Source organism: Castor canadensis, chromosome 4 (assembly GCF_047511655.1).
Source record: "Castor canadensis chromosome 4, mCasCan1.hap1v2, whole genome shotgun sequence".
NCBI lineage: Eukaryota > Metazoa > Chordata > Mammalia > Rodentia > Castoridae > Castor > Castor canadensis.
This window is the reverse complement of record NC_133389.1, coordinates 89265472-89279245: the sequence shown is the minus strand read 5'-3', so window position 1 is coordinate 89279245 and position 13774 is coordinate 89265472. Positions and strand designations below refer to the sequence as shown.

Sequence of the window (13774 nt, the reverse complement as noted above, 5' to 3'; positions counted from 1 at the left end):
GTGTGGCCTGGGCCTGAGGAGTCTCAAAATCTTCACAAGCCAGTTCTAGTGGGCAGCTTGGGTTGAGAACGCCTGCACTACAATGCATTAGACTTAGCTGTGTACTTCACTTTCCTTGCTCACCACACTAAAGCTTTCTCTACCCACATTTTGTTGACTTACTTCCAGCATTTTCCCTTGGAGTAGCCAATCTAGGTTAGTGCCTTCTGTACAAGGGGCATGCTGCCTTCTGGAGAAGGTGGGAGTTGCATTGGTCTTTGAAAAGCAATCCAGTTCAGATAAATAGAAAGATCTTTAGACTTGTGGGTACTCTGATGAGACATAGCAGAGGATTATGGGTACTTTGACAAGAGTCAGCAAGGGATTGTGGGTACTCTGAGAAAAAGCAGAGGATTATGAGAACTCCAGAAGAGGCAAATGCTTATGATAAGAGGCAGAGGATTATGGGTAAATGTAAAGCCTTCAGAAGCCAACAGCCTGGGTTCAGCTCCTGCTTGACCATTTACAAGCTGCCTTCTATTTGGAGAGTTACTTAACTTCTGAGGGCTCTAGGGACCTCCCTACCAGCTATGTTCACTATACAGGTTACTAGTGAGCACATTGCTGGGGAGGCAGTGGGCATGGAGCATGTGGATCAGGGGATCACTCAGGAAAATGCATGCAGTGTGGGGCAGGCCTAGTTCAGACACCCCACGCTGCATGGGTAAGAACTATTGGGGTATTGGGGAAGCGTAGCATTAAAGAAAACCTAGCTACTAGGAAGGCTGTACTGAATGTGGAAAGCAATTTCACTTGCATTAAGAGGAGGGCTTCTAGATTACTTAGGGTTGCCTGCTAACTGAGCTTGAGGCATGTTTTACTTTACTTTTTAAAATTCAAATGATTAGCAAGTGTTAGTTTCTGAACAAAGAGTTTTTCCTTGACACACTAAAAGGCCCTGCAAATATAGTGTAAGTTTGGCAGAGAGGATGGGCAGCCAGGCTCCAGTTGACTGTGACCCTCACAGTCAACCCCTCTTAAACCAACCAGTTCAAAGACTGGTACATAGAATTGAGTTTCCAGAGTAGCCTGAACCCTAACACTTGTGACTTTTTCATCAGGGACTGTGATAGTCTTTGGCACACAAAGCCTTTTGAGTTTGATGAGTTGGAAGAGAGACTGTGAAAACAGCCTCCTTACTACATAGTGGCAGTTACAGCCAGAATGCTTCCTGGTTACTATTGGCAGGACTCTGTAATGTGGTCATTCTTTTATTTTGGAGACCAGGGTTACTTGGAAGGTCTTGCATAATTTCTATTTCCTGGAGTGGCCAAGAGCACAGGTAATGTTTTCCACCTGTTTATTGTCATGACTGCCCATGGTTTCCCAAGGAAAAAGTTCAGGTGTGAGACATGAGGATTAGCCACTGTGTCATTTGATCAGTAAGCCTTAGGTGCTCAAAGGAAGCAGTGGAGAGCAAGACAGTAATTTGAAGTCACTGACTTTTTAGAGCTGAAAGTTACCTCCTACATCCAACCACCCCATTTCGCATGTAAGTAAATGATCCCAGATACTTGGTTAGCTTTATCAGAGCCACACTTCCCATGAATGGCAGACCTAGAACTAGGACCTTAGTTCACTGACTAGTTTCACATTTACTCCCCTCCCTGTAGCAACAGAAAGGTACACCTGGTTGCTTGGCATGAAGATGGCCTTTGTGAAATTTAGAGGCTGTTTGTTACAAGAACTTCTCTGGGAGAACCATTTGTCTCAGGAATCACATCCTGCCCAATTTAATTCTTTAAATGCTCAGATTTTATTGAAGAAAATGGTTACCTTATCCAAGTTTCAGGTGTACTTTCATATTGCTCTTTCGTGTACTTATCCTGACTTTTCTAATTGGTTTTTAGGATCATACTTATTTCCTGTTAATTTACCTAAATTTTTTCCCTTTTACAAAGATGAATCATCTGGCAGGTTTAAAACTGTCTTCACCAAGCAGTTCTTTGCCTCTCTGCTCTCACTGAGACTGTGAGTGGTTTGTCAGAATGAATATCCCACTCCACGAAAGAGCACCACCTCATCTGATTGTTTTCTGCCATTTCCAAGGGTTAGGGAAAACAATGGTTTTAATGTCAAAACACACAACAGGACAGTATGATTGGCAAAATTTCTTCAGTAAAAATCCTCAAACAGTTGAGCCCTACCATCTGCCTGGAGTTTTGCTGACTAGAGGGCAGATGTTATATAAGTTGTTCTAGAAGAAACATAATATTCTTGCTTAAAGTTCCATTTAGGTGCAAATAGGTGAGACCTCTCTCTTTTCTTACATGAGCCTCCAAAAATATTAACTATTTAATAATTCACATCTGACTTTGATAAGTATAGATGATGTAATTCATTAGAGCTGTTCTTCTTGGGAACCCCAAGACGGGGGAAGACGGGAGGAATAGAGTACCTTGGTTGGGAGTGGGTCTCTGTCTGAGTCTCCAGAAGTTTCAAGGATATTTGAGGACAGACAACTTTATGGCTTAAAAGTTGGTATACTTCTTGGTGAGATGCTGGGGAGATGTCATGCAAAATCTCATTCCAAGAGAGGAAATCAATTTAATGGTGATTGGGTATTTTGTGAAAATATTCGATCACTGCTTTATGTTTATGATGGCAAAATACTTTTAAAAAAATGTTTTTCTATGCCAAGCATAGCAGCCCATGCCTTTTATTCTAGTATTCAGGAGGCTGATACAGGAGTATGGCAAGTTCAAGGCTAGTCTGGGCTACATGGTGAGATACTATCTTTGAAAGTATTTAAGAATATCTAAGCAGTTCAGTATTACACTTACAGTGACATCAGCAAGAAAACTCGGTGACATCATCCCTCATCTAGCATCAGCATATTAGTCAATATTGGTCATTTATTGAATATCTTCTGTGTTGGACAAGGTATGGTGATAGTGGTGTGATATATAAAACATTCCTGATTGTCTTACATTATAAGTGCGACCTGGCAAATTGCATGTAGAGTCTGTTTTCTGAAATTAGACTTACTAGTTCTCTTCTCCTTATGAAGTATTTATTATTAAAGAAGTGCCTCAATTTACAATGAGTTATGTTCCTATAAACCCATCACAAATTGAGAATATTGTGAAAAATGCATGTAAAGCAGTTCTCCAACCAAATATCATAGCTTTGCCTCGCCTACATTACATGTGCTCAGAACATTTTCAGTAGCGTACTGTCGGGCAAAAACCTGTAAACCAATGCCTAGTTTATAATAAAGTGTTGACTGTGTTATGTAATTTATTGAATAGCTGTATTCCAAAATGCTGGCAACACAGTATACTGTAGTGTATCAGCTGTTTTTTCTGATGATCCTGTGGATCTGTGGGCAGCAGCAGTACAGGAGAGGGTCAAACCATGAATCGCCAGCTCAGGAAAAGATCAAAATTCAAAGTTTGGTTTCTATTACATGCCCATTGAATTTGTTCATTGTGAAGTTGAATTTTCTCTCATTAACTCAAGCTGTCATGAATGGAGGCCATCTGTAGTATTATTTTCAACATTACTGCATTTGAATGCTTACAGTTTTTTCCTAGGAAAATTTCCTAGGAAATTGCTTCTCAATCAGTTCAGTTTAACAAACTCAGAAACTGTGCTACTATACTGATCATATTTCCTGACAAAAAAAATTGGGGCATGACTGTCATCTGAAAATGTGTATTTACTGGGACCATGAAACAGAATCTTATTTAATTTACGAATTAAAATTGTTTATAGTTATAGTGTCCATATTACATGATGCTTTAGTGTATATATACATTATGGAATAGCTAAATCAAGCAAATTAACAATGACCTCACATGTTTATCTTTCTTTTCCTTGCAGTGAGAACACTTACAATGTGTACCTTAGAAATCTCCCAGTACAGGTTCATTGTCATTAAATATAATCACCACTTTGTACAATGGATCTCCTGAACATATTCCTCCTATCTCTGTAATTTTATACTGTTTGACCAACATTTTCTAAATCCCTGCACTACCCCTCACCAGCTTGGGTAACCATCATTCTACTTTCTGATTCTATGAGCCCATCTTTTATAGATTCCACATATAAATGAGATCCTGTGGCATTTGTTTTTCTGTGGGTGGCTTCTTTCATTTAATATACGTCCTCCAGGCTCATCTATTTACAACATATTGGACAGAAAATTTAAAATTGCTTAAATTTATCTTAAGTTAAAATTCTGTCCAGGCATATGGCTCAGACATATGGTTGCTGTTGATTTGTACAAAAGGTGGCAGTAATATAGTCACACCACCTACCATGGACAAGTCAATGACTAAATTATTAGTTCATGTGGAGATGACTGTTGCTGAGCCCATGAGCTCAGTTTCCATCTGGAAGTTTTGGGCTCCCCTGCCCTGTGAATTCTTTCAAAAAACTGGGTTGGAGTAGAGACTAAATTCAAATTGCGGATTTTGAACTTAAGTTGTGAGTTATTTTTTTCACCCACCTTCAAGCTTTTAAGTATAATGATTAATTAGCTATATGCAATTTCCTGTTTACATGACATTCTTACTGTTTTTGTTTCTTTCTGCCCCAGTTATACGCAACCATTCATGGGTTACAAGTACATGATTTCTTTTGTTAATTTTAAGTGCCCAGCCACCTGGAGCATCCCTTTCATGAAAACAGTGATTGACTTTTCACACTATTCTATTCCACAGCAGAGTTTTCCTCTATGTAAAGCTCCTTTAGAATTGAACCTTTTTTAAAGGAAATAAATGTCACTGATAGATGGAATAGGCAATAAAAGTATCATCTGAAAATTTATTAATGTAATGTTCAATATAGAAGATAGTTGGCAATATTGAGGACAGTTTTGAGTGAAGAGTAATATGGAGTAGATGTGGATTGATATGCCAGTGTTTGTGGAATCATATCTGAGACATAAAAAAAGCACTTTGTTCTCGTATCCATCATACACATTTAGTCTTGGAGATTTTACTGTGTGCTTCGTTCACTTTGTAAGTCAAATCCAGGGATGGAAAAGAAGAGTTTTATATGTTTTGCCTGACTATAGTAATGTTAAACTGTGAACAAATTGGGATGTTCTTTTAAAATCCTGTGATTTATCTGGCGCTATTTTTCCCCCTTTAAAATTTAGTACGCTAGTGCTGAACAATATCTGCTAGCCATCCTGGGAACATTGTTATGGTATTTGCTGAAGTGCCATCTAAAGTGACAGTATATTCCGTGCACCCTCCCCACCACCAGAAAGCAAATGAGTAAATAAATCACAGAAGCTGAAGCCACCAGGCTGCACTAGAGTGACTGTCAAGCAGACTCCCGGCCTCACTACATTTCCATTTAGCTTGCATTATGGTGTGTTTATGTTTTAAACTAATTGGATCATCATTAACCATGGAGGGGTAGTGGCTTGCAAAGCCTAGTCTGCTGAGAGTCATCTGAGGCCAGACCTGACATTTCTGATAAAATCAGCAACTCCGTGGAGAAAAGGCCTGGGAGCCTTCGAGACATGCTGCTTGCCTGTAGCAGTTTCATGGTTGAATAAAAAGCACACATTCTCAGATGGAATTACCATTAAAGAGGGATCTCTACATGCAAGAGAAAGTCCGAAAGAGGCCACTCCGTCTATGGAAAGAGCATGGCATCTGAAATCAGAACTGCATATAAATTTTGCCTCTGATGCTTATTGCTGAACAGGCCACTTAATAACCAGTCAACCCCATGTCTGTGTCTACAAAGGGGATCCAGAATATCTGCCCTCCATCCCTGCTGCTAGAAGTATATAAAATAAAAATAAATATACCAAATAAAAATAGGTATATAAAATAAAAGTGAGTATATAAAAAATATGAGCTCACTGCATTTAATTCTGAGATGTTGCATGAATATTAGATGTTATCCATTGTCTTTTGTGTGCCTGAAAGATCTTGAGATTTCATGCTAACACTATCCCAATCTCTGCCTTATGTGAGCAGTCCTAAATTATAGCTTTTTCATTTTTACTATGAATTAATAGCTGGGTTTGACACATGGTTGGATATTCAAAATGAAAATTCTGTTCTAACTTCTACAACTAAGTAGCATGCTAAAGTTGGATGTTATTTCATATCCCCATAATTTCATTTTTCCTTCTTCAAGTTAAAAAATGGCAAATACTTGAGGATAGTTTGGGTTTTTTCCCTCACAGTGCTAAGAGATAAGGATGGTCTCCATCAGAAAAGTAAAAATGATCTACAACAGAGGACCATAATTACTGCCATCTGCATATGTCCACTTCAGTTAAAAAACATGAATAAGCTGGGTGTTGGTGGCTCATGTCTATAATCCTAGCTACTCAGGAGACAGAGATCAGGAGGATTGCAGTTCGAAGCCAGCCCTGGCAAATAGTTCGTGAGACCCTATCTCAAAAAACCCTATCACAAAAAATTGGGCTGGTGGAGTGGCTCAAGGTGAAGGCCCTGAGTTCAAGCTCCAAGCACTACAAAAAAAAAGGAAAAGAAAAAGAATGGAAATAAAGCCATGAGTGAACTTGCTTTATTTTTCTAAAACTGTTCAACCAAGAGATACTTGGAATGATCCCTTCCATAAACAAACGCCCTTAGAGAGGACTGGGGCTGGACATAATTCCTAGGAATGTTAGCAGTGTCCTCCACTGAACTCTTACTGAAGGCCATTCCTGTCTTACAAGGAGGGGATGGAATGTGCTAAATTCAAAGGTTGGGCTAGGATGGGCCCTAATCTTAAGACCCAAGAGAAGTACACAGCAGAAAAGAATTTTTTTTTTAAGGGAAGATACAAATGCACTTCTGGGGTGGAGGGGAACACAAAGATTTTATTGTATAAGAAATCTTCTTTGCAAGATATAACATTAATGTCATTATATACTAAAAATCCAGTATGGCACAGTGGCTCATGCCTGTAATCCCAGCTATTCTGGAGGCAGAGATCCTGAGGTTCATGGTTTGAGGCCAGCCCAGACTAAAAGTTAGCAAGACCCCATCTCAACAAATGAAATGGGCATGGTGGTGCATATCTGAAATTCCAGCTACGTGAGAGGCATAACTAGGAGGATTGAGGTCTGAGGCCAGTTCCCAGGTGAAAACACAAGTTAGTTACTTCCTATCAGAAAGATAATTAAAAGCAAAACCAGGCTATAGGCTTGGTTCAAGTGATAGAGCACTTGACTAGCAAGCAGGAAGCCCTCTGCCAATAAATAAATAAATAAATAAATAAATAAATAATCATAAGCTTCAGTAGCATATTAAGCATTTACCCTCCTAAATTGAGTTTTCCCAGATGACCAAAGTCATAGAAAATTAGAGCCGCAAGAAGCCTTTGAGTTATCCTGTCTGCACGTTTGATTTTACAGATGAAGACACTGGACAGAATAGTCCAATATGACAAAAACCCACAGCTGGCTAGTGACAGGGCAAGGAGGGAGAGTAGATTTCTTGTGTTTACCTGTTCTAAAGTTTACTAAAAATGGGATTGTGGTCCCACCCTGAAGAAGAGGACAGCAAGACAATGTTTGGTGGACTTCAAGAAAGTTCATTGTCCCTTTATCCTATCAAATGAAATGCCACGGTTCATCTAAATGTGACACACAATTTTTCCCTCTACCTTAATTTGGGTTTTTGTCAATTATTCTCACAGTTCTGGGCTCAGACAGATCTAGTGTCACAGCCCCCATGCTGTGGTAGAAGCAAGAAGGGCCACCATGTTGAGTTAAGAATTCAGACATGCAGCTGAGTGACCACACACACCAGGTGGCTGAGCATGGGGTGATGAGAGTAAGACATTCAAACTTCTCTCTTTAATTTTCTTGGAGAGAAATTGTGAGCCCACTGTGGCAACCAACTGCCACTTTCCTGCCTCATTTGGGACCCTGGTGGGCATATTTCTACTTTTTTTTTTTTTTAATGTAAAGAAAGGGCAAGCAACTGTCTTATAAATTAGGAAGGCTTTCCAAGCAAGGGAATTGTAGATGTAGGCTTCCTTCCATTATTGAAGACACTGAAGCTATGTTTTGGAATACCTGTGTTGCTTTCTCAGAAGCAACTGAATGAGGAACAATCACAGCATATTTGGCCCTGCGGTCTCAGAACTTAGGAAGAAATTTCCCTAGGGTCTTTCATCACTCCAGCCTGTACTGGTAGCTCCCATTGCTTAGCCAACATCTGACATCCATAACCAAGGTAGAATTTAGTAAGCGGTGGGTAAATATGTCTGTTAGACTCACACCTACTGTCTCAGGGTACTGTTAATAGCCACTCCTCTGTTTCACTCTCCAGTTGGTATTGGTTTAGATGATTAATTATCTGTTCATTTTCCTGATTAATAATAGAAATTAAATCAAATGTGCAACTTTAAAAACTTATCTAAAGTAAAGGTGATTTATGTTCCATGCTGGAGTATCTTTGTCTGGAAGGTCTTAAACTTCCACATGGATTAGTATTAGCAGGGGTGTTCTCTAAAATGAAGGACTCCTGGCCCCAGGGCCAGCATGTCCCAAGGAACCTGCATTTTAAAGCAAGCAGCACTTTTTTTCCACTGACTCCCACTCTGTTAACAGCAATTGACTCTCTGTTGGCCCACTCTGAGAAAGATTGGACTAAAGAAATGTGAGCTATCTGTCACTGTTGGAGGAAATACGCATGAAAGAATCAGCTTGCCAACCATGAGGTCTCATTTTATGAAACTGTCATTTTAATCACAGCTCAATCAACCCCTGCTTAGAAGATTCTAGTTCAATATTACTTTCCCCACATCTATGTTAATGTCTCTCAAATCCCTCCACACTGTACAGGTTGCTACTTCAAACACAGATCTGACCATCTGATTCATGCCACCACTTCTTCCTCTCTGCACACACTTGAGAACAGTCAGTGACTGCACATGTTGCCTGGTCCCCTGTGCCCAACCAGCCTCATCTCCACCCCCAACTGCACTGACTTCTTTCAGACTCTCCTCTTCCATCTCATGGTCCTTTCTTGATTAACTCCTATAGGCATCATCTCCACTCAGTAGAGGAAATGTCCCTTTATGTCCCTGTATTCCTGTTTCCTCAGACCCAGCTTTGCAGTGCCATTTCACATTTGCAGGTGACATTTTGATTAGCAACTTCTTCCATAAGACCATAAGTTTCATAACAACAGGGGCCACAGGTGTTGTTACACCTCTGTGTCCCTGGCAGTGTCTCCAGTGCCTGGTTCAGCAAATATTTGCTGAATGCATAGATTAATTAATTTAATTAAAGTAAGGTGACTCATGGCATTTGTTGAGTCTTATTTTGTGCTGGGCTGGAGGAAGCTGGTGACCTGAAGACACATGTGGTGCACACTTAGGAAAAGGCACTATGATCATTTTCCTTCCTATTTTTCAAGCATCCTAATTTATAGAGGAGGCAGCAGCCTGGCTGTCAGTGCAGAGCTGGGCTGCTCGCTCTTTGGACTCGCTGAGCTCCCCCGACTGTCATCTGTCTGAGTTGAACTGATGCAATCCAGAGCTCTGGGTTGATTGATACTATTTTACATAGGCCTGATGATGTCGGCTGCTCAAGAACAAAAGATGAGAGCTCCCCCAGAGGTGAATCATTACCTTGGTTACCACTTAGAGAAACTTACAGCTCTAAGGATTGCTTTATGTACCGACAAGGTGAAATTTGATTTAAACCCTTCAATGCTAGCTGAGCTCCTAAATCTTTCGCTTCCTGAGTACTGGCTGGTATTTGTTGAGGCAAACAAGCTTATGGTTTCAACCATATATGAAATATGTGGGGAGTGGAAGTTCTTTGTGTGGTAGCCTCACTTTTATAGAATTCACTGCTGATTAAAGTCCATAAAAATGAAAACAGGTCACCTCTGGAATCAACTTTTTCTCTTCACATTTTGACTTCCTCCTAAGTGGACTTGCCTTATTTTTCTTGTTTCTCTGAAGATTCATAAGAAGGATGTTTTATTTAAAACTACAGGTTTCTGGTCTCTATCACCTTTTCTTCTCTCTCTCTGTCTCTCTGTCTCTCTGTCTCTCTCTCTCTCTCTCATACACACACACACACACACACACACACACACACACACACAGCATGTATATCTCAAGTGCCTAACTGGCAAAAATTTCTGATATTGTGTCTGGATGGGTTATATACCTTTAGATAAAAAACATACACTTGGTTTTAAAAATATTGACTTGCTTTTATGAGTGTAAAATAAGATCAAATTCAACAACTGTCCTGTCTGAAATGAGCAGTTGTGGCCTGCTAATGGGGTATAACCATTTCTCTCAAATCTTTTTGTCATACCTTTTTCTCTCTACTTCTTTTTTTCATCCACTTCCTGTATGTCCTTTACATTTGTGCTCTAATCATTATTACATTATCCTCTAACATGCTTACTGGTCAATGATTAAGGGAAGAACTAGATAAGAAGGTGAAATGGTTGATGTATTCTCTATACAAGATTGAATATAGAAAATTTAAACCTATCAAAACCACCATGAGAAGGTAGAAAGAAGAAAAACCTAGGAGATGAACCAATTGGGTTATGATACATATATATATATATATATGGAAATGTCACAAGGAAATTCCCTGTGTAGCTGTCTTAAACAAACAAAAATGTCATTTTTTTTTTTTTTTAGAAAATCTAAGAACAGGAGGGTTGAACAGGTCCTGCCTGGGGGGGGTTGCTAACAGTGGGAGGGGGGAGGAGATGGGAAAAGGGCATGGGAGTGTGAATATGGTGCAAATACTGTGTACATGTGTATATAAATGAAAAAAAATGTTATCTGTAGAAACTATTCTAGGAATTGGGGAGGGGAAATGATGGAGGGAGTAATTCAAGTATGAAATATTTGATATATTGTAAGAACTTTTGTAAATGCCACAATGTACCTGTACCCAGAAAAACAATAAGAAGGTTGTGGGGGGAAGAGAACTATAGAAAAAGAACTTTCTCTAGTTGGAATTGTGTATTTGAGTCAGTGACTAGCCTGAGCACCCATAGATATGGCTTTCTGCCCTGGATCAGGTCCCATCAGAGTAGGTCTGCAGCCTCCTATCAGTGTGTCACCAGCACACTGACAATGTCTTTCCTATGCCCCACAATCATTCAGACTGCTGCTCTGATTTCCAGCTGCCAATCAGCTGACTCAGTACCTGAGTCAGAGGGCACTGCTAAGTGTGAGATATGCACGTCTCCTTGCCCTCATATGGCTGGCAGGCTGAACAAACAGAACAGAAAGAGAAGGTGCTTTGGGGGAGCTTGGTAGCTGTTTGTTTCTCAAGGAAATGAACACCCCAAGCACTGCCCTCAACTATGTTTTAAGGGGCTGGTGCATAAGCACCCCAACTCCCTTGTTCCTGGGATGGGATAACTTTGAGGTCCATGCTTTGCACAATTTCTCTAAGTTTCCCAATGCATTTAGCTTTGGTCATGTAATAATATGGCCCTTAATGTCTCTCCTGCCTTTTTTAGGGTCTCTTCACCATATCTCTACTGATATTTCCTGAATTTCTCAAATAAACTGTTTGCACTCCAATCCTTATTTTCTAAGGACCCGAGCTAGACTCCAATGATTTAGAAATGCGAATGGGAAAGTCAAGTTGTAAAGGGAGATTTTGCCAGGAAGTACATTTCAGAAGTCTTGGCTCTTCCGCCAGTTGCTCTGCCTTCTCTGCCCTCTGGACACTGGAGACCTCTTCATCTGTTCCCACCTGCACTGTCCTGTCCGGTTCTCACTGTCCTCTCTGGTTCTTCACACAACTCCATCTTTTCTACCTGGTGAAATGTATCCACTGACTTCTGCAATGCCCTTCAGCTATAGTTCTTTGTATTTCTTTCTCTTCCCTGCCAAACTTTCAAATGAGCATCCAAGAAAATTGCTTCTATTTTCTTCTCTCTTTTTACTTTTCGCTTAACCACAGATAATTTGGGCACCATTGTCACTTCCAGCAAACTGTTATTAAGCTCCCCTAACCACCTTCTTCTGTTTTTATTCTCTTGTCATTTCTGGTACTCTGTATCAATAACACTTCCTTTCTGAAAATTGTGTCTTGGATATTGAATTCTTAGGATTTTAACATTGTAATAGGCACTTTATGTATAGAGGAAACAGAAACCTTAAAAAAAGTTCAAATGATTTGCTTAGCAAGACCCAAATGCTGGGCATTGAACCCAGGGATTCTTTTTTTTTGTTTTTTTTTTTCTGTCAGTACTGGGGTTTGAAATCAGGGCTTTGCTCTTGCTAGACAAGTGCTCTACCACTTGAGCCCATGCTTCTAGTCCCTTGAACCTAGGGTTTCTGACTACCATCCATGGTAGAGTCTAATCTGCCATACAACTTTTGGTAAGTCTTGATCCAAAGCCTTCAAAACATTCCTAATTTTTAGTACTTCCTAATAAGGGGCTCCCAGCTGGTTTCCTGCTGCCTCCTCCACAGCCATTCTCATACAAGCAGTGAAGATGCTGCTTGTGGAATGTAAACTTATCATGCACCTGCTTAGCCTCCACCCCTCTGACTGCTCATAGAATAAAGTCCAAATTCCTTTCCATGCTTTGCAAGACCATCCTTGGTCCAGCTCTCTTTGTGAATTTATTTCCTGCTCTCTTTCCTCTTGAGGCACTTTACAGAGACTCTGTAAGCTTGCCAGCCAGCATGTGTAGCCCCCTGAGGGGCATTTGCTTTGCTGTTTCCCTCTGTTAGTATAACTTTCCTCCTCACTACTGCCCACTGCTTCCTTCTCATCATTGGTGTGAGCACAGAGGGACACCTTTTTAGACAGCCTGATACTGATGTCGCCATATCTCACACCGCCCACCAAAATATGCTGTTGTATTCTCTTCATAACATTTGCCACTAGCTACAGTTGTATTATTTATATATGACTTGGAGTTTATTGTATGTCCTTTCATACTTCTAGTATGTAGTTCAGCAAATGGCCAAGAGTCATTTCTTCATGAACCCTTGTTGGGTAAATAAATGATGTTCAATTGTTCTGACTCATTTTCATGAATCCTTTTCCTCCTTCCCTCTCCAATACACTCAACTACTCTCTCAAAATATTTTTCTCTACTATAAGCAAACTGGTTGCCTTGTAAACTAATAAGGATGAAACCTTTTCCTAACTAAGAAGCAGCTTTCAATTTTCTCATGATCAGCCTGTTCCTCTCTCAAGTTCTATCATTTTGTCAATGTATAGTTCACATTCCGTTTCTGTTTCTCATACCACAACTTGATTGTCCTTTCTTCAAACGATGTAAAAAGTCCGTGCATTTTATGTAATCTAAATATTCACATATAGTTCATATTATCTTGAAATGTTTCCATTTGTTTCATATAATATTTAAGCATAGTACTTTAAATATATGTGTGTGTTATGTGCTGTAGATCCTTGTTTCTTGTAGGTTTTGCACTTGTCTGTTTGCCTATGCACTAGAATTTATTTGCAACCCCCAAATTGATACTTGTGATCTTTAGTGGTCATTCATAGATATGCAGAGCAATGAAAAACTTGAGTCACCCTACAGGCACATTCCCAGCTGAAGCTGAACAAGGCCTTATTCTGCCTTCTTGTTTCAGCTCTTATATAATAAACAGGCATTCTGTTTGTGGTCAATTTCATAATGTCTTTTAATAAATAATTTAAAATATTTTTAGAACCTCCAAAGCACCTTGGTGGAGACAATATGAGAACATCTTTTTCTCCCTTTCATGCTGTTTCTTGCTAAGTAGATGGTATGTGTGCTTTAAGTGTTAGAATCAT

At 39.8% G+C, this 13774-nt stretch overlaps 1 protein-coding gene across 15 annotated transcripts in view; it reads left to right on the top strand.

Moving 5' to 3' along the window:
• Nckap5 (NCK associated protein 5) overlaps positions 1–13774 on the top strand; it is a 927122-nt gene that overhangs the window by 647051 nt on the left and 266297 nt on the right. The gene's annotated exons all lie outside the window — the stretch shown is intronic.